Source organism: Tachyglossus aculeatus, chromosome 1 (genome assembly GCF_015852505.1).
Source record: "Tachyglossus aculeatus isolate mTacAcu1 chromosome 1, mTacAcu1.pri, whole genome shotgun sequence".
In the NCBI taxonomy this organism is placed as follows: Eukaryota; Metazoa; Chordata; class Mammalia; order Monotremata; family Tachyglossidae; genus Tachyglossus; species Tachyglossus aculeatus.
In genome coordinates this window covers 10,353,128-10,374,513 of record NC_052066.1, presented here as the reverse complement: position 1 = coordinate 10,374,513, position 21,386 = coordinate 10,353,128, and the positions used below count along the sequence as shown (strand labels likewise).

Sequence of the window (21,386 nt, the reverse complement as noted above, 5' to 3'; positions counted from 1 at the left end):
CCTCTATCAGTGTCAGCTACGGGAGGGAGAGTCAAGCATTCATTCAATCGTATTTATTGAGCGCTTACTGTGTGCAGAGCACTGGACTAAGCGCTTGGGAAGTAGAAGTCGGCAACATATAGAGACGATCCCTACCCAACAACGGGCTCAACAGTGCTCCGCACACAGTCAGCGCTCAAGGCCCTACTGAGAGCTCACCTCCTCCAGGAGGCCTTCCCAGACTGATCCCCTTCCTTCCTCTCCCCCATCTTACCTCCTTCCCTTCCCCACAGCACCTGTATATATGTATATATGTTTGTACATATTTATTACTCTATTTTTTTATTTATTTTACTTGTACATATCTATTCTATTTATTTTATTTTGTTAGTATGTTTGGTTTTGTTCCCCTTTTAGACTGTGAGCCCGCTCTTGGGTAGGGACCGTCTCTAGATGTTGCCAATTTGGACTTCCCAAGCGCTTAGTCCAGTGCTCTGCACACAGCAAGCGCTCAATAAATACGATTGATTGATTGATTGATTGATTGAAAGGCCGAGGCCCGTCCATTCCATCCCCAGCTTGGGTAGCGGCTAGCGAGTGGCAGGCCATCTGCTACAAGTCAAAACTCCCCCGTGCTGGGCAGCGGCGACACGGGAGAGAGTCGAGGGCGGAGACTCGAGTGGACCGCGCGGAAAGAGGCGATGGGCAACCATTTCTGGATTTTGACCAAGAAAATGAGCCCCTTTGCACATAGTAAGCGCTTAATAAATGCCATTATTATTATTATTATTATTATTATCATTATTAAAACCCTGTGGATCCGCTACCGGAACGACGGCAGATGGAGAGCGGGGGGCTCTGGGAGAGATGCGTCCTTGGCATCGCTATAATAATAATAATAACAATAATAATGGCATTTGTTAAGCTCTTACTATGTGCAAAGCACTGTTCTAAGCGCTATGGGTCGGAGACGATTTGACGGCACGAGATGAGACAAGAGAAAATCCCAGCCATTAATTAATTAAAATGGGATTGGTAAATGGGGATAAAGACTGCGAGCCCAGTCTTTTGTCACTAGTCACTAGTACAGTGCCTGGCACAGAGTAAGCGTTTAAGGTGCCCGGCCCACGTCCTTCCCCTGGCCCGGAATGCCCTCCCTCCTCACACCCGCCAAGCTAGCTACCCTTCAAATAATAATAATAACAATAATAATAATAATAATAGCATTTATTAAGCGCTTACTATGTGCAAAGCACTGTTCTAAGCACTGGGGGGGGGATACCAGGTGATCAGGTTGTCCCACGGGGGGCTCACAGTCAATCCCCATTTTACAGACGAGGTAACTGAGGCACAGAGAAGTGACTTGCCCAAAGTCACCCAGTTGACAATTGGCGGAGCCGGGATTTGAACCCATGACCACTGACTCCAAAGCCCGGGCTCTTTCCACTGAGCGACACTGCTTCTCTAGTACAGTGCCTGGCACAGAGTAAGCGCTTAAGGTGCCCGGCCCACGTCCTTCCTCTGGCCCGGAATGCCCTCCCTCCTCACACCTGCCAAGGTAGCTCTCTTCACCCCTTCAAATAATAATAATAATAATAATAGCATTTATTAAGCACTTACTATGTGCAAAGCACTGTTCTAAGCGCTGGGGGGATACAAGGTGATCAGGTTGTCCCACGGGGGGCTCACAGTCAATCCCCATTTTACAGACGAGGTAACTGAGGCACAGAGAAGTGACTTGCCCAAAGTCACCCGGCTGACAATTGGCGGAGCCGGGATTTGAACCCACGACCACTGACTCCAAAGCCTGGGCTCTTTCCACTGGGCCACGCTGCTTCTCTAGTAATAATAATAATAATAGCATTTATTAAGCGCTTACTATGTGCAAAGCACCGTTCTAAGCGCTGGGGAGGTTACAAGGTGATCAGGTTGTCCCACGGGGGGCTCACAGTCAACCCCCATTTTACAGATGAGGTAACTGAGGCCCAGAGAAGTGAAGTGACTTGACCAAGACTGTCCCCACATGGGACAGGGACTATGTCCAACCCGATTGACTTGCATTTACCCTAGCACTTAGAATAATAATGATAATGATAATAATAATAATAATGGTGTTTAAGTGCTTACTATGTGCCAAGCACTGCTCTAGAACAGCATTTGGCATGTAGTAAGTGGGGATAAAGACTGTGAGCCCCACATGGGACAGGGACTGTGTCTAACCCGATTAACTTGTATCTACCCTAGCACTTACAATAATAATAATAATAATAATAATAATAATAATAATAATGATGGTGTTTAAGTGCTTACTATGTGCCAAACACTGCTCTAGAACAGTATCTGGCATGTAGTAAGTGGGGATAAAGACTGTGAGCCCCACATGGGACAGGGACTGTGTCCAACCCCATTAACTTGTATCTACCCTAGCACTTAGAATAATAATAATAACAACAACAATAATAATAATAATAATAAATAATAATGGTGTTTAAGTGCTTACTATGTGCCAAGCACTGCTCTAGAACAGTATCTGGCATGTAGTAAGTGGGGATAAAGACTGTGAGCCCCACATGGGACAGGGACTGTGTCCAACCCCATTAACTTGTATCTACCCTAGCACTTAGAATAATAATAATAACAACAACAATAATAATAATAATAATAAATAATAATGGTGTTTAAGTGCTTACTATGTGCCAAGCACTGCTCTAGAACAGTATCTGGCATGTAGTAAGTGGGGATAAAGACTGTGAGCCCCACATGGGACAGGGACTGTGTCCAACCCCATTAACTTGTATCTACCCTAGCACTTAGAATAATAATAATAATAATAATAATAATAATAATAATAATAATAATAATAATGGTGTTTAAGTGCTTACTATGTGCCAAGCACTGCTCTAGAACAGTATCTGGCATGTAGTAAGTGGGGATAAAGACTGTGAGCCCCACATGGGACAGGGACTGTGTCCAACCCAATTAACTTGTATCTACCCTAGCACTTATAATAATAATAATAATAATAATAATAATAATAATAATGGTGTTTAAGTGTTTACTATGTGCCAAGCACTGCTCTAGAACAGTATTTGGCATGTAGTAAGTGCTAACAAATACCATTAGCAGCATGCCTAGTGGCAAGAGCCTGGGCTTGGGAGTCTGAGGTCTTGGGTTCTAATCTTGCCTCCGCCTCTTGTCTGCTGTGTGACCTTGGGCAAGTCCCTTCACTTCTCTGGGCCTCAGTTCCCTCAGCTGTAGGATGGGGATGAAGACTGTGAGCCCCCCGTGGGACAACCTGATGACTTTGGATCTACCCCGGTGCTTAGAACAGTGCTTGGCACATAGCAAGCGCTTAACAAATACTATAATTATTATTACTATTAATTATTATTATTATTGGAGAAGCAGCATGGCTCAGTGGAAAGAGTCTGGGCTTCGGAGTCAGAGGTCATGGGTTCAAATCCCGACTCCGCCAATTGTCAGCTGTGTGACTTTGGGCAAGTCACTTCTCTGTGCCTCAGTTACCTCATCTGTCAAATGGGGATTGACTGTGAGCCCCACGTGGAACAACCTGATCACCTTGTAAGCTCTCCAGCACTTAGAACAGTGCTTTGCACATTGTAAGCGCTTAATAAATGCTATCATTATTATTATTATTATTATTATTAAAGGGCTGGGATCTAACCCAGTCCTCTGACCTTCCCACTCTCCTCCTCTAGCAGCCCCACAATCCTCCTTGGGCGAGTCCCTTCTTTCCAACTTCCTCTATCAATCAATCAATCATATTTATTGAGCACTTAATGTGTGCAGAGCACTGTACTAAGCGCTTGGGAAGTACAAGTTGGCAACATATAGAGACAGTCCCTACCCAACAGTGGGCTCACAGTCTAAAAGGGAAGAAAACCAAACATTCTAACAAAATGAAATAAATAGAATAGATATGTACAAGTAAAATAAATAAATAAAGCAACAAATATGGGGGAGCGGGACGAGGGGGAGAGGAAAGGAAGGGGCTCAGTCTGGGAAGGCCTCCTGGAGGAGGTGAGCTCTCAGTAGGGCCTTGAAGGCCCTATAAAATGGGAATTAAGATTGTGAGTCACAATCTAGACTGTAAGCTTGCTGTGGGCGGGGGATGTGTCTGTTTTTTGTTCTACTGGACCCTCCCAAGTGCTTAGCACAGTGTTCTGCACACAGTCAGCGCTCAATAAACACAATCGATTGATTGATTGAACTTCTACTTCTCCAGGTCTTCCCAACCCCGCCTTTCTCCCAAGCAAAGTCTCCAGTTTGGGGCCCGGCCCTGAGCGGGGAGGAGTGAAGTGGGCATCATCATCATCATCAATCGTATTTATTGAGCGCTTACTATGTGCAGAGCACTGTACTAAGCGCTTGGGCAGAAACCAAGAGAGACACAGAGACGGGACCAATACACTCAGAGATACTCCAAGAGACAGAGACCTAGAGATACAGGGAGAGACCAGGGACAGGGAGAAATTCCAGGGAGAAGCTAAGGGAGAAGCATTTCATTCATTCATTCGATCAATCAATCGCATTTATTGAGCGCTTACTGTGTGCAGAGCACTGTACTAAGCGCTTGGGAAGTACAAGTTGGCAACATCTAGAGACAGTCCCTACCCAACAGTGGGCTCACAGTCTAATGGCGCTTACTGTGTGCGGAGCACTGGACTAAACGCTTGGAAAGTGCAATTCGGCAACAGATAGAGACAATCCCCACCCAACGACGGGTTTACAGTCTAGAAGAGGCAGCATGGCGTAGTTTGTACTTCCCAAGCGCTTAGGACAGTGCTCTGCACACAGTAAGCGCTCAATAAATACGATTGAATGAATGAATGAATGAATCAATCGTATTTATTGAGTGCTTACTGTGTGCAGAGCACTGTCCTGAGCGCTTGGGAAGTACAAGTTGGCAACATCTAGAGACAGTCCCTACCCAACAGTGGGCTCACAGTCTAGAAGGGGGAGACAGAGAACAAAACCAAACATATTAACAAAATAAATAGAATAGATATGTAATTAAATAGAATAGATATGTCATCCCATTAAACTGCATGCCTGGCGAAACACTTGCGATTGCCCAGCGTCCATGAGTGAATGAATGAATGAATGAGCCTCGGAGTCAAAAGGATCTGGGTTCTAGTCCCTATTCTGCCACTTCTCTGCTGGGTGACCTTGGGCAAGTCACTTCACTTCTCTGGGCCTCAGTTCCCTCATCTGTAAAATGGGGATGAAGACAGGGAGCCTCATGGGGGACAGGGACTGTGTCCAACTTGATTAGCTTATGATAATAATGATGGCATTTGTTTAGCGCTTACTATGTGCAGAGCACTGTTCTAAGCGCTGGGGGGGGGGATACAAAGTGATCAGGTTGTCCCACGGGGGGGCTCACAGTCTTAGTCTCCATTTTACAGATGAGGGAACTGAGGCTCAGCGAAGTTAAGTGAGTTGCCCCACGTCACACAGCAGACATGTGATGGAGCCAGGATTAGAACCCATGACCTCTGACTCCCAAACCCATTCCCTTTCCACTGAGCCACGCTGCTTCATATCAACCCCAGCGCTTAGTAATAATAATAATAATAATAATAATGATGATGATGATGATGGCATTTGTTAAGCGCTTACTATGTGCAAAGCACCGTTCTAAGCGCTGGGGGGGCGGTACAAGGTGATCAGGTTGTCCCACGGGGGGCTCACAGTCAATCCCCATTTTACAGACGAGGTAACTGAGGCCCAGAGAAGTGACTTGCCCAAAGTCACCCAGCTGACAATTGGCGGAGCCGGGATTTGAACCCATGACCACTGACTCCAAAGCCCGGGCTCTTTCCACTGGGCCACGCTGCTTCTCTAGTAATAATAATAATAATAGCATTTATTAAGCGCTCACTATGTGCAAAGCACCGTTCTAAGCGCTGGGGGGGATACCAGGTGATCAGGTTGTCCCATGGGGGGCTCACAGTCTTCATCCTCATTTTACAGATGAGGGAACTGAGGCCCAGAGAAGTGAAGTGACTTGCCCAAGATCACACAGCTGACAATTGGCGGAGCCGGGATTTGAACCCACGACCACTGACTCCAGAGCCCGGGCTCTTTCCACTGAGCCACGCTGCTTCTCCCTATGGAGAGCTCACCTCCTCCAGGAGGCCTTCCCAGACTGAGCCCCCTCTTTTCCTCAGCTCCCCGTCCCCCCGACTCGCTCGGACCGTCTCTGTTGCTGAATTGTCCATTCCAAGCGCTCAGTCCAGTGCCCTGCACGCCGTGAGCGCTCAATAAATACCACCGAATGAATGGACGTATGAACAAATACCATTAAAAAACCAACACCCTTTAAAAGGGAGAAGCGGAGAGAGCTTGGTGTGGGCGGTGGCCGGGAGCTGCACAAAAATAATATCAGCGTGGCCACAGCCAAGGCCTGTGACTCAGGAGGGCCTGGGTTCTAATCCCGACTCCGCCACTTGTCAGCTGTGTGACCTTGGGCAAGTCACGTCGCTTCTCTGGGCCTCAGTTCCCTCATCTGTCAAATGGGGATGAAGACTGGGGCCAGGGACTACTGTGTCCAACCCGATTATCCTGTATCTACCCCGGCGCTTAGAACAGTGCCTGGCACATAGTAGGCGCTCAACAAAAACCAGAATTATTATTATCTACCCCAGCGCTTAGAGCAGTGCCTGGCACATAGTAAGCGCTAAACAAAAACCAGAATTATTATCACCTACCCCGGCGTTTAGAACAGCGCTTGTACGAAGTAAGCGTTCAACAAGTACCAGGATTATTATTATTAAGAATAATAATCTAACCCCAGTACTTAGAACAGTGCCTGGCACATAGTAAGCGCTCAACAAAAACCAGAATTATTATCATCTACCCCGGCGTTTAGAACAGCGCTTGTACGAAGTAAGCGCTCAACAAGTACCAGGATTATTATTATTAAGAATAATAATCTAACCCCAGTACTTAGAACAGTGCCTGGCACGTTGTAAGCGCTAATGTGACTTTGGGCAAGCCACTTCACTTCTCTGTGCCTCAGTTACCTCATCTGTAAAATGGGGATTAAGACCATGAGCCCCACGTGGGACAACCTTGTATCCCCCCAGCTGTTAGAACAGGGCTTTGCACATAGTAAGCGCCTAATAAATACCATCATTATTATTAAAGTACCAGAATTATTATTATCCACCCCAGTGCTTAGAACAGCGCTTTGCACATAGTAAGCACTTAACAAATACCATCATTATTATTAAACAAGTACCAGAATTATTATCACCCACCCCAGGGCTTAGAACAGCGCTTTGCACATAGTAAGCGCTTAACAAATACCATCATTATTATTAAACAAGTACCAGAATTATTATCATCCACCCCAGCGCTTAGAACAGCACTTCGCACATAGTAAGCGCTTAACAAATACCATCATTATTATTAAACAAGTACCGGAATTATTATTATCTACCCCAGCGCTTAGAACAGCGCTTGGTATGTAGTAAGCACTTAAATACCAGAATTATTATTATTAAGAATAATAATCTTCCCCCAGCGCTTAGAACAGTGATTGGCATGTAGTAAGCACTTAAGAAGTACCAGAATTATTATTAAGAATAATAATAATCTTCCCCCAGCGCTTAGAACAGTGATTGGCACGTAGTAAGCACTTAAGAAGTACCAGAATTATTATTAAGAATAATAATAATCTTCCCCCAGCGCTTAGAACAGTGATTGGCACGTAGTAAGCACTTAAGAAGTACCAGAATTATTACTATTAAGAATAATGATAATCTTCCCCCAGCGCTTAGAACAGTGATTGGCACGTAGTAAGCACTTAAGAAGTACCAGAATTATTATTATTAAGAATAATAATAATCTTCCCCCAGCGCTTAGAACAGTGACTGGCACATAGTAAGCACCTAAGAAGTACCAGAATTATTACTATTAATAATAATGATAATCTTCCCCCAGCGCTTAGAACAGTGATTAGCACATAGTAAGCACTTAAGAAGTACCAGAATTATTACTATTAAGAATAATAATAATCTTCCCCCAGCGCTTAGAACAGTGATTGGCACGTAGTAAGCACTTCAGAAGTACCAGAATTATTACTATTAAGAATAATAATAATCTTCCCCCAGTGCTTAGAACAGTGATTGGCATGTAGTAAGCACTTAAGAAGTACCAGAATTATTACTATTAATAATAATGATAATCTTCCCCCAGCGCTTAGAACAGTGATTGGCACATAGTAATAATAATAATAATAATAATAATGGCATTTATTAAGCACTTACTATGTGCATAAGCACTTGAGAAGTACCAGAATGAGGGACCGTCTCTATGTTGCCAACTTGTACTTCCCAAGCGCTTAGTACAGAGCTCTGCACACAGTAAGCGCTCAATAAATACAATTGAATGAATGCATTATTATTTCCTACTCCAGCGCAAGGCCCAGCACTTAAAAAGTACCAAAACTATTATTATTATCACCACCTCCCTGGGCGCTTAGAACAGCACTCGGCCTGTAGTAAGCGCTTAACAAGTACCAGAATGATGATGATGATGATTACTATTACTATATTTATTATTAATCCACCCCAGCACTTAGAACAGTGCTTGGCATGTAGTAAGCGCTTAAAGAAGTCCCGGATTTATCATTATTATTATTATTATCGCCCCAGCGCTCGGACCGTAGTAAGCGCCTAAGAAGTCCCGGAAATATTATTCATTCATTCGATCTTATTGAGTGCTTACCGTGTGCAGGGCACTGTACTAAGCGCTTGGGAAGGACAAGTTGGCAACATCTAGAGACGGTCCCTACCCAACAGCGGGCTCACAGTCTAAAAGATATTATTATTATCTCCCCCAGCGCTCGGCACCGTAGTAAGCGCTGCTTCACACGTAGGAAGCGCTTAACAAATGCCAATCAATCAATCAATCGCATTTATTGAGTGCTTACTGTGAGCAGAGCACTGGACTAAGCGCTTGGGAAGTACAAGTTGGCAACATATATATAGATAGAGATAGAGAGAGAGAGAGAGAGAGAGACGGTCCCTACCTAACAGTGGGCTCACAGTCTAGAAGGGATTATTATTACTATTATTATTTCAATCAATCGTATTTATTGAGTGCTTACTGTGTGCAGAGCACTGTACTAAGCGCCTGGGAAGTACAAGTTGGCAACATATATATAGATAGATATAGATAGATAGATATATAGAGAGAGACGGTCCCTACCCAACAGTGGGCTCACAGTCTAGAAGGGATTATTATTACTATTATTATTATTTCAATCAATCGTATTTATTGAGCGCTTACTGTGTGCAGAGCACTGGACTAAGCGCTTGGGAAGTACAAGTTGGCAACATATATATAGATATATATATAGGGAGAGAGAGACGGTCCCTACCCAACAGTGGGCTCACACTCTAGAAGGGATTATTATTACTATTATTATTTCAATCAATCGTATTTATTAAGTGCTTACTGTGTGCAGAGCACTGTACTAAGCGCTTGGGAAGTACAAGTTGGCAACATATATATAGATATATATATATATATATATATAGATATATATAGGGAGAGAGAGAGAGACGGTCCCTACCCAACAGTGGGCTCACAGTCTAGAAGGGATTATTATTATTATTTCAATCAATCGTATTTATTGAGCGCTTACTGTGTGCAGAGCACTGGACTAAGCGCTTGGGAAGCACAAGTTGGCAACATATATATAGATATATATATATAGGGAGAGAGAGATAGAGAGACGGTCCCTACCCAACAGTGAGCTCACAGTCTAAGAAGGGATCATTATTACTATTATCATTTCAATCAATCGTACTTATTGAGCGCTTACTGTGTGCAGAGCACTGTATTCTCATATTATCATAATATTATACAATAACAATATGCACTCTCATATTATTATATTAGAATATTATCTAACAATGATAATTATTATCAAAGAAGTCCCGGAATAACGATAATAATAATTATTATTATTTTCCTGTCCCGCGGCGCTTAGAGCAGGGTTGGGCCCGTGGGAAGCGCTTATCAAGTAGCACAGTTGTGCCAAGAGGAGGGGGGGGGAGGGGGGGAGGAGGGGGAGGAGGGGGGGAGGAGGGGGAGGAGGGGGGAGGAGGGGGAGGAGGGGGGAAGAGGGGGAGGAGGCACCTGATGTGGCTGCTCCGCTGGGCTCCGCTGGGCTCGGACTGTGCGCGGTGCGCTCTGCGCCCTCTCGGTTGTTGCTGCCCCCTCCGAGGAGACGCCCGGGACGGGAACGGAACGGAACGGAACGGGAGGAGACTACCACGCCGCCGCCGCCAGGGGGCGGAGTCACCCACCACCGGGGGAGGAGCCGCCAACGCCGCCGCCACAAGGGGGCGGAGCGACCGTCCGAGGACAGGGGGCCGCCGCCAGGGGGCGGACTCACCCACCACCGGGGGAGGAGCCTCCGCCGCCGCCGCTAGGGGGCGGAGCTACCGACCGGAGACACGGAGCCGCCGCCAGGGGGCGGACTCACCCACCACCGGGGGAGGAGGGAGGAGGAGCCGCCGCCGCCGCTAGGGGGCGGAGCTACTGGCGGGAGACAGGGAGCCGCCGCCAGGGGGCGGACTCACCCACCACCGGGGGAGGAGCCTCCGCCGCCGCCGCTAGGGGGCGGAGCTACCGACCGGGGACGGGGAGCCGCCGCCAGGGGGCGGAGTCACCCACCACCACACCGGGGGGAGGAGCCGCCGCCGCCGCTAGGGGGCGGAGCTACCGCCCGAGGACAGGGAGCCACCGCCAGGGGGCGGAGTCACCCACCACCGGGGGAGGAGCCTCCACCACCACCGCCAGGGGGCGGAGCTACCGACCGGGGACGGGGAGCCGCCGCCAGGGGGCGGAGGAGTCACCCACCACCAGGGGGAGGAGGGAGGAGGAGCCGCCGCCGCCGCTAGGGGGCGGAGCTACCGACCGGAGACAGGGAGCCGCCGCCAGGGGGCGGAGTCACCCACCACCGGGGAGGAGCCTCCGCCGCCGCCGCTAGGGGGCGGAGCTACCGACCGGAGACACGGAGCCGCCGCCAGGGGGCGGAGTCACCCAATCAATCAATCAATCAATCAATCGTATTTATTGAGCGCTTACTATGTGCAGAGCACTGTACTAAGCGCTTGGGAAGCACAAATTGGCATCACATAGAGACAGTCCCTACCCAACAGTGGGCTCACAGTCTAAAAGGGGGAGACAGAGAACAGAACCAAACATACCAACAAAATAAAATAAGTAGGATAGAAATGTACAAGTAAAATAAATAAATAAATAGATAAATAGAGTAATAAATATGTACAACCATATATACATATATACAGGTGCTGTGGGGAAGGGAAGGAGGTAAGACGGGAGGATGGAGAGGGGGACGAGGGGGAGAGGAAAGAAGGGGCTCAGTCTGGGAAGGCCTCCTGGAGGAGGTGAGCTCTCAGCAGGGCCTTGAAGGGAGGAAGAGAGCTAGCTTGGCGGATGGGCAGAGGGAGGGCATTCCAGGCCCGGGGGATGACGTGGGCCGGGGGTCGATGGCGGGACAGGCGAGAGCGAGGTACAGTGAGGAGATTAGTGGTGGAGGAGCGGAGGGTGCGGGCTGGGCAGTAGAAGGAGAGAAGGGAGGTGAGGTAGGAGGGGGCGAGGTGATGGACAGCCTTGAAGCTCAGGGTGAGGAGTCTCTGCCTGATGCGCAGATTGATCGGTAGCCATTGGAGGTTTTTGAGGAGGGGAGTGATATGTCCAGAGCGTTTCTGGACAAAGATAATCCGGGCAGCAGCATGAAGTATGGATTGAAGTGGAGAGAGACACGGAGCCGCCGCCAGGGGGCGGAGTCACCCACCACCGGGGGAGGAGGAGCCGTCGCCGCTGCTAGGGGGCGGAGCTACCGGCGGGAGACAGGGAGCCGCCGCCAGGGGGCGGACTCACCCACCACCGGGGGAGGAGCCGCCGCCGCTAGGGGGCGGAGCTACAGGAGCCGCTCCAGGGGGCGGAGGAGTCACCCACCACCGGGGGAGGAGCCTCCGCCGCCGCCGCTAGGGGGCGGAGCTACCGACCGGAGACACGGAGCCGCCGCCAGGGGGCGGAGTCACCCACCACCGGGGGAGGAGCCGCCCACGCCGCCGCCAGGGGGCGGAGCTACCGACCGGGGACGGGGAGCCTCCGCCAGGGGGCGGAGGACTCACCCACCACCGGGGGAGGAGCCTCCGCCGCCGCCGCTAGGGGGCGGAGCTACCGACCGGGGACGGGGAGCCGCCGCCAGGGGGCGGAGGAGTCACCCACCACCACACCGGGGGGAGGAGCCGCCGCCGCCGCTAGGGAGCGGAGCTACCGCCCGAGGACAGGGAGCCGCCGCCAGGGGGCGGACTCACCCACCACCGGGGGAGGAGCCTCCGCCGCCGCCGCTAGGGGGCGGAGCTACCGACCGGAGACACGGAGCCGCCGCCAGGGGGCGGACTCACCCACCACCGGGGGAGGAGGGAGGAGGAGCCGCCGCCGCCGCTAGGGGGCGGAGCTACCGGCGGGAGACAGGGAGCCGCCGCCAGGGGGCGGACTCACCCACCACCGGGGGAGGAGCCGCCGCCGCCGCCGCCGCTAGGGGGCGGAGCTACCGACCGGAGACACGGAGCCGCCGCCAGGGGGCGGAGTCACCCACCACCGGGGGAGGAGCCTCCGCCGCCGCCGCTAGGGGCCGGAGCTACCGACCGGAGACACGGAGCCGCCGCCAGGGGGCGGAGTCACCCACCACCGGGGGAGGAGCCGCCAACGCCACCGCCAGGGGGCGGAGCTACCGACCGGGGACAGGGAGCCGCCGCCAGGGGGCGGACTCACCCACCACCGGGGGAGGAGCCGCCGCCGCCACCGCCGCTAGGGGGCGGAGCTACCGTCCGGGGACAGGGAGCCACCGCCAGGGGGCGGACTCACCCACCACCGGGGGAGGAGCCTCCACCACCACCGCCAGGGGGCGGAGCTACCGGCCGGGGACGGGGAGCCGCCGCCAGGGGGCGGAGGAGTCACCCACCACCGGGGGAGGAGGAGCCGCCGCCGCCGCTAGGGGGCGGAGCTACCGGCGGGAGACAGGGAGCCGCCGCCAGGGGGCGGACTAACCCACCACCGGGGAAGGAGCCTCCGCCGCCGCCGCTAGGGGGCGGAGCTACCGACCGGAGACACGGAGCCGCCGCCAGGGGGCGGAGTCACCCACCACCGGGGGAGGAGCCGCCGCCGCCGCCACCGCCGCCGCCAGGGGGCGGAGTCACCCACCACTGGGGGAGGAGCCTCCGCCGCCGCCGCTAGGGGGCGGAGCTACCGACCGGAGACACGGAGCCGCCGCCAGGGGGCGGACTCACCCACCACCGGGGGAGGAGCCGCCGCCGCCACCGCCGCCGCCGCTAGGGGGCGGAGTCACCCACCACAGGGGGAGGAGCCGCCAACGCCGCCGCCAGGGGGCGGAGCTACCGACCGGGGACAGGGAGCCGCCGCCAGGGGGCGGACTCACCCACCACCGGGGGAGGAGCCGCCGCCGCCGCCGCCGCTAGGGGGCGGAGCTACCGTCCGAGGACAGGGAGCCACCGCCAGGGGGCGGACTCACCCACCACCGGGGGAGGAGCCTCCGCCGCCGCCGCTAGGGGGCGGAGCTACCGACCGGGGACGGGGAGCCGCCGCCAGGGGGCGGAGGAGTCACCCACCACCGGGGGAGGAGGGAGGAGGAGCCGCCGCCGCCGCTAGGGGGCGGAGCTACCGGCGGGAGACAAGGAGCCGCCGCCAGGGGGCGGACTCACCCACCACCGGGGGAGGAGCCGCCGCCGCCGCCGCCGCTAGGGGGCGGAGCTACCGACCGGAGACACGGAGCCGCCGCCAGGGGGCGGACTCACCCACCACCGGGGGAGGAGCCGCCGCCGCCGCCGCTAGGGGGCGGAGCTACCGACCGGAGACACGGAGCCGCCGCCAGGGGGCGGAGTCACCCACCACCGGGGGAGGAGCCGCCCACGCCGCCGCCGCCGCTAGGGGGCGGAATCACCCACCACCGGGGGAGGAGCCTCCGCCGCCGCCGCTAGGGGGCGGAGCTACCGACCGGAGACACGGAGCCACCGCCAGGGGGCGGAGTCACCCACCACCGGGGGAGGAGGAGCCGTCGCCGCTGCTAGGGGGCGGAGCTACCGGCGGGAGACAGGGAGCCGCCGCCAGGGGGCGGACTCACCCACCACCGGGGGAGGAGCCTCCGCCGCCGCCGCTAGGGGGCGGAGCTACCGACCGGGGACGGGGAGCCGCCGCCAGGGGGCGGAGGAGTCACCCACCACCACACCGGGGGGAGGAGCCGCCGCCGCCGCTAGGGGGCGGAGCTACCGCCCGATGACAGGGAGCCGCCGCCAGGGGGCGGAGGAGTCACCCACCACCACACCGGGGGTGGAGCCGCCGCCGCCGCTAGGGGGCGGAGCTACCGCCCGAGGACAGGGAGCCGCCGCCAGGGGGCGGAGGAGTCACCCACCACCGGGGGAGGAGCCTCCACCACCACCGCCAGGGGGCGGAGCTACCGACCGGGGACGGGGAGCCGCCGCCAGGGGGCGGAGGAGTCACCCACCACCGGGGGAGGAGGGAGGAGGATCCGCCGCCGCCGCTAGGGGGCGGAGCTACCGACCGGAGACAGGGAGCCGCTGCCAGGGGGCGGAGTCACCCACCACCGGGGGAGGAGGAGCCGCCGCCACCGCCGCCGCTAGGGGGCGGAGCTACCGGCGGGAGACGGGGAGCCGCCGCCAGGGGGCGGAGTCACCCACCACCGGGGGAGGAGCCGCCGCCGCCGCCGCCGCTAGGGGGCGGAGCTACCGTCCGGAGACAGGGAGCCGCCGCCAGGGGGCGGAGTCACCCCCACCACACCGGGGGAGCCGCCGCCGCCGCCGCCGCTAGGGGGCGGAGCTACCGTCCGAGGACAGGGAGCCGCCGCCGGGGGAGGAGCCGCCGCCGCCGCCGCTAGGGGGCGGAGCTACCTTCCGGGGACCGGGAGCCGCCGCCAGGGGGCGGAGTCACCCACCGTCATCATCATCATCAATCGTATTTATTGAGCGCTTACTATGTGCAGAGCACTGTACTAAGCGCTTGGGAAGTACAAATTGGCAACATCTAGAGACAGTCCCTACCCAACAGTGGGCTCACAGTCTAAAAGGGGGAGACAGAGAACAAAACCAAACATACTAACAAAATAAAATAAATAGAATAGATATGTACAAATAAAATAAATAAATAAAAAAGAGTAATAAATATGTACACCGGGGGAGGAGCCTCCACCATCGCCGCCAGGGGGCGGAGCTACCGACCGGGGACGGGGAGCCGCCGCCAGGGGGCGGAGTCACCCCCATCATTCATTCATTCATTCATTCATTCATTCAATCGTATTTATTGAGCGCTTACTGTGTCCCCTTCTGTTCTCTATCTACACTCACTCGGTGACCTCATTCGCTCCCACGGCTTCAACTATCATCTCTACACTGATGACACCCAAATCTACATCTCCGCCCCTGCTCTCTCTCCCTCCCTCCAGGCTCGTATCTCCTGCCTTCAGGACATCTCCATCTGGATGTCTGCCCACCATCTAAAACTCAACGTGTCTAAGACCGAGCTCCTTATCCTCCCTCCCAAACCCTGTCCTCTCCCTGACTTTCCTGTCACCTCAGACAGCACTACCATCCTTCCCGTCTCACGAGCCCACAACCTTGGTGTCATCCTCGACTCCGCTCTCTCGTTCACCCCTCACATCCAATCCGTCGCCAAAACCTGCCGGTCTCACCTCCATAACACCTCCAAGATCCGCCCTTTCCCCTCCATCCAAACCGCTACCCTGCTGGTTCAATCTCTCATCCTATCCCGACTGGATTAGTGCATCGGCCTCCTCTCTGATCTCCCATCCGCCTGTCTCTCCCCGCTGCAGTCTCTACTTCACTCTGCTGCCCGGATTCTCTTTCTACAGAAATGCTCTTGGGCATGTCACTCCCCTCCTCAAAAATCTCCAGTGGTTGCCTGTCAACCTGCGAATCAAGCAAAACCTTCTCACTCTCTGCTTCAAAGTTCTCCATCCCCTGGCCCCCTCCTCCCTCACCTCCCTTCTCTCCTTCTCCATCGCAGCCCGCACCCTCCGCTCCTCTGCCGCTAATCTCCTCACCGTTAGGCCTCGTTCTCGCCTGTCCCACCGTTGACCCCTGGACCACGTCCTCCCCCTGGCCCGGAATGCCCTCCCTCCCCACATCCGCCAAACTAGCTCTCTTCCTCCCTTCAAAGCCCTACTGAGAGCTCACCTCCTCCAGGAGGCCTTCCCAGATTAAGCCCCCCTTTTCCTCTGCTCCTCCTCCCCTCCCCATCGTCCCCTTTCCTCCCTCTGCTCTACCCCCTTCCCCGCCCCACAGCACTTGTGTATGCTTGTACATATTTATTACTCTGTTTATTTTATTAAAGATGTGTATATAGCTACAATTCTATTTATTCTGATGGTATTCACTCCTGTCTACTTGTTTTGTTTTGTTGTCTGTCTGCCCCTTCTAGACTGTGAGCCTGTTGTTGGGTAGGGATTGTCTCCATCTGTTGCCAAATTGTACTTTCCAAGAGCTTAGTACAGTGCTCTGCATACAGTAAGCACTCAATAAATATGAATGAATGAATGAATGAATAATTATATTTATTTATATTAATGTCTCTTTACTTGTTCTGATGTGTATGTATATCTCTAATTCTATTTACTTCCATTGATGCTACTGATGCCTGTTTACTTGGTTTCATGTCTGTCTCCCCCCTTCTAGACTGTGTGCCCATTTTGGGCAGGGATTGTCTCTCTTTATTGCTGAATTGTCCTCTCCCAAGCACTAAGTTCAGTGCTTTGCACACAGTAAGAGCTCAATAAATACGATCGAATGAATGAAGGGATGAAGTCTATAGTTGGCTCAAGGAGCACTTTACATTTTGTACAGATTTATTACTCTATTTATTTTACTTGTACACATTTGCTATTCTATTCATTTTGTTAATGATGTGCATATAGCTTTAATTCTATTTGTTCTGACGATTTTGACACCTGTCTACTTGTTTTGTTGTCTGTCTCCCCCCCTCTAGACTGTGAGCCTGCTGTTGGGTAGGGACCATCTTGTACTTCCCAAGCGCTTAGTACAGTGCTCTGCACACAGTAAGTGCTCAATAAATACGATTGAATGAATGAATGAATTAGGAATCGGAGCCTTGGCTCACTCAGCACCTTGCATTAGGCACTGGATTGTTGGTTCATTCATTCATTCAATCATATTTATTGAGTGCTTACTGTGTGCAAAGCACTGGACTAAGTGCTTGGGAGAGTCCAATTCAGCAATAAAGAGAGACAATCCCCACCCACAGTGGGCTCACAGTCTAGAAGGCGGAAGACAGACATTAAAACAAGTAAACAGGCATCGTAGAAATAAATAGAATTAGAGAAGCAGCGTGGCTTAGTGGAAAGAGCTTGGACTTGGGAGTCAGAGGTCGTGCATTCAAATCCTGGCTCCGCCATTTATCAGCTGTGTGCCTTTGGGCAGGTCACTTAATAATAATAAGAAGAATAACAATAATGGTATTTGTTAGGCACTTCCTATGTGCCAACACTGTTCTAAGCGCTGGAGGGGATACAAGGTAATTGGGTTGTCCCACGTGGTTCTCCCAGTCTTAATTCCCATTTTACAGATGAGGTCATTGAGACCCAGAGAAGTTGTGACTTGCCCAAAGTCACACAGCTGACAAGTGGCAGAGCCAGGATTAGAACCCATGACCTCTGACTCTCAAGCCCGGGCTCTTTCCACTGAGCCACGCTGCTTCTCTGTGCCTCGGTTCCCTCATCTGTAAAATGGGGATTAAGTCTGTGAGCCCCACGTGGGACCACCTGATCACTTTGTATCCACCCCAGGGCTTAGACCAGTGCTTGGCACCCACTAAGCGCTTAACAAATACCATCGTCATCATCATATATACACAACAAAACAAGCTCAGTGGAAAGAGCCCGGGCTTTGGAGTCAGAGGTCATGGGTTCAAATCCCAGCTCCGCCACTTGTCAGCTGTGTGACTTTGGGCAAGTCACTTCACTTCTCTGGGCCTTAGTTACCTCATCTTTAAAATGGGGATTAAGACTGTGAGCCCCCCGTGGGACAACCTGATCATCTTGTATCCCCCCCAGTGCTTAGAACAGTGCTTTGCACATAGTAAGCACTTAATAAATGCCCTTATTATTATTATTAATATACAATTATAGATAAGTATATAGACACACCCATGTGCTATGGGGCGGGGGGAAGGTTCACTGAGCACTTTATATTAGGAACTGGATTGTCGCCTCATTGAGCACTTTACGTTAGTAACTGGAGCATTAGCTTATCTGGTTCCAAGGTCCCCGGAGTGCTCGGGAAGGCAGGAGGGGATTGGACTGCAGTTGGAAAGAATCCCAAAAGCTTTCACAAAGACTTGGAAGTGTTCGACATGGAGACGGTCCCTACCCAACAGTGGGCTCACAGTCTAGAAGGGGGAGACAGACAACAAAACAAAACATATAAACCAAATAAAATAAATAGAATAAATATGTACAAGTAAAATAAATAGAGTAATAAATACGTGCAAACATATATAACCCCATCCCCCCGCCTTACCTCCTTCCCCTCCCCACAGCACCTGTATATATGTATATATGTTTGTACTTATTTATTACTCTATTTTACTTGTCCATATTTATTCTATTTATTTTATTTTGTTAATATGTTTTGTTTTGTTGTCCGTCTCCCCCTTCTAGACTGTGAGCCCGCTGTTGGGTAGGGACCGTCTCTATATGTTGCCAACTTTTACTTCCCAAGTGCTTAGTACAGTGTTCTGCACAAAGTAAGTGCTCAATAAATATGATTGATTGATTGATTGATTGATTGGCACCCAGTAAGCGCTTAACAAATACCATCATCATCATCATTTATACACAACAAAACAAGTAAACAGGCATTAATATACAATTATAGATAAGTATATAGACACACCCATGTGCTATGGGGCGGGGGGGGGAGGTTCACTGAGCACTTTATATTAGGAACTGGATTGTCGCCTCATTGAGCACTTTACGTTAGAAACTGGAACATTGTGTTATCTGCTTCCAAGGTCCCCGGAGCCCTCGGGGAGGCAGGAAGGGATTGGACTGCAGTTGGAAAGAATCCCAAAAGCTTTCAGAAAGATTTGGAAGCGTTCGCCATATCCTCCCAAGTAATCGCTGGCGAAGGCGGCGGGCTGTGGGAATGACCTCGAAGTCGGCGGGGTCTCCAGACTGCCGGGAGCCGACCTCTGACCTCTCTGTTCTGCATCATCGAGGATGCTTCGGTTGTCAAGGCCTGGGGGTCGGGGACCCCCGGGACCTAGGGCCGGAGGTGGGGGCTGGCCAGGTGCTGGGTTGAGGGGGAGTGGGGGTCTCCCATTCATTCATTCAATCATAGGCCTTGCTCTCAAGGCCCTGCTGAGAGCTCACCTCCTCCAGGAGGCCTTCCCAGACTGAGCCCCTTCCTTCCTCTCCCCCTCGTCCCTCTCTCCATCCCCCCATCTTACCTCCTTCCCTTCCCCACAGCACCTGTATATATGTTTGTACATATTTATTACTCTATTTATTTATTTTATTTGTACATATCTATTCTATTTATTTTATTTTGTTAGTATGTTTGGTTTTGTTCTCTGTCTCCCCCTTTTAGACTGTGAGCCCACTGTTGGGTAGGGACTGTCTCTAGATGTTGCCAATTTGTACTTCCCAAGCGCTTAGTACAGTGCTCTGCACATAGTAAGCGCTCAATAAATACGATTGATGATGATGATGATGATGATATTTACTGAGCACTGACTGTGTGCAGAGCACTGATTAAGAGCTTGGAAAGTACAATACAGCAGTAAAGAGAGACGATCCCTGCCCACAACGGGCTCACAGTCTAGAAGAGGGGAGTCAGACATCAAAACAAGGAAATGGCAACAATATTAATAAATCGAATTATAGATATGTACATAACTTGTACTTCCCAAGCGCTTAGTACAGTGCTCTGCACACAGTAAGCGCTCAATAAATACGATTGATGATGATGATACGTACACAAGTGCTGTGTGGCGGGGGGGAAGAACAAAGGGAGCGAGTCGAGGTGAATCGAATTATAGATATGTACATAACTTGTACTTCCCAAGCACTTAGTACAGTGCTCTGCACACAGTAAGTGCTCAATAAATACGATTGATGATGATGATATCTACATAAGTGCTGTGTGGCGGGGGGAAGAACAAAGGGAGCGAGTCGAGGTGATACGGAAGGGAGGGGGAGCTGAGGAAAAGGGGACTTGGTCTGGGAAGGCCTCCTGGAGGAGGTGAGCCTTTAGTAGGGCTTTGAAGGGGGAAGTGTGCTATTGTGGCAGATTTGAGGAGGGAGGGCGTTCCAGGCCAGGGGAAGGATGTGAGCCCACTGTTGGGTAGGGACTGTCTCTATATGTTGCCAACTTGGACTTCCCAAGAGCTTAGTACAGTGCTCTGCACACAGTAAGCGCTCAATAAATACGATTGATTGATTGATTGATTGATTGATTGATTGATTTGCAAAGAAAGGCTAGGTTACATTATCCTGTATCATAGACTGTGAGCCCGTTGTTGGGTAGGCACCGTCTCTATATGTTGCCAACTTGGACTTCCCAAGCGCTTAGTACAGTGCTCTGCACACAGTAAGCTCAATAAATATGATTGATTGATTGATTGATTGATGTGGGCCGGGGGTCGACAGCGGGATAGACGAGAATGAGGCCCAGTGAGGAGGTTAGCGGTGGAAGAAGAGCGGAGGGTGCGGGCTGGGAGGGAGAAGGAGAGAAGAGAGGTGAGGTAGGAGGGGGCGAGGGATGGACAGCTTTGAAGCCAATAGTGAGGATGGGAGCTTATAGTAGTAGTAATAATAATAATAATAATAATAATAATAATAATAATAATGGTAGTTGTTATGCACTTACCATGTGCCAAGCACTGTTCTAAGTGCTGGGGTAGATCCAAGTTAATGAGGTTGGACACAGTCCCTGTCCCACATGGGGCTCGCTGTCTCAATGCCCATTTTCCAGATGAGGTAACTGAGGCTCAGAGAAATGAAGTGACTTTCCCAGAGTCACACAGCAGACAAGTGGCAGAGCCAGGATTAGAATCCATGACCTTCTGACTCCCAGGCCGGGGCTCTACTAGGCCATTCTGCTCCTCTCGCCCTGCTTCCCTCTGCAGCGTGGCTCAGTGGAAAGAGCCCGGGCTTTGGAGTCGGAGGTCGTGGGTTCAAATCCCGGCTCCGCCAGTTGTCAGCTGTGTGACTTTGGGCAAGTCACTTTACTTCTCTGTGCCTCCGTTGCCTCATCTGTGAA

The 21,386-nt window shown here is 52.0% G+C and overlaps 1 protein-coding gene across 1 annotated transcript in view; it reads right to left on the bottom strand.

Annotated features, from left to right (window-relative positions):
• TMBIM1 (transmembrane BAX inhibitor motif containing 1) overlaps positions 1–10,269 on the bottom strand; it is an 86,497-nt gene extending 76,228 nt beyond the window's left edge. Inside the window, exon 1 of the mRNA XM_038747696.1 lies at positions 10,156–10,269. The gene's annotated coding sequence lies outside the window, so the exon portion shown is untranslated. The remainder of the gene's footprint in view (positions 1–10,155) is intronic.
• Between the last annotated feature and the right edge of the window lie 11,117 nt (positions 10,270–21,386).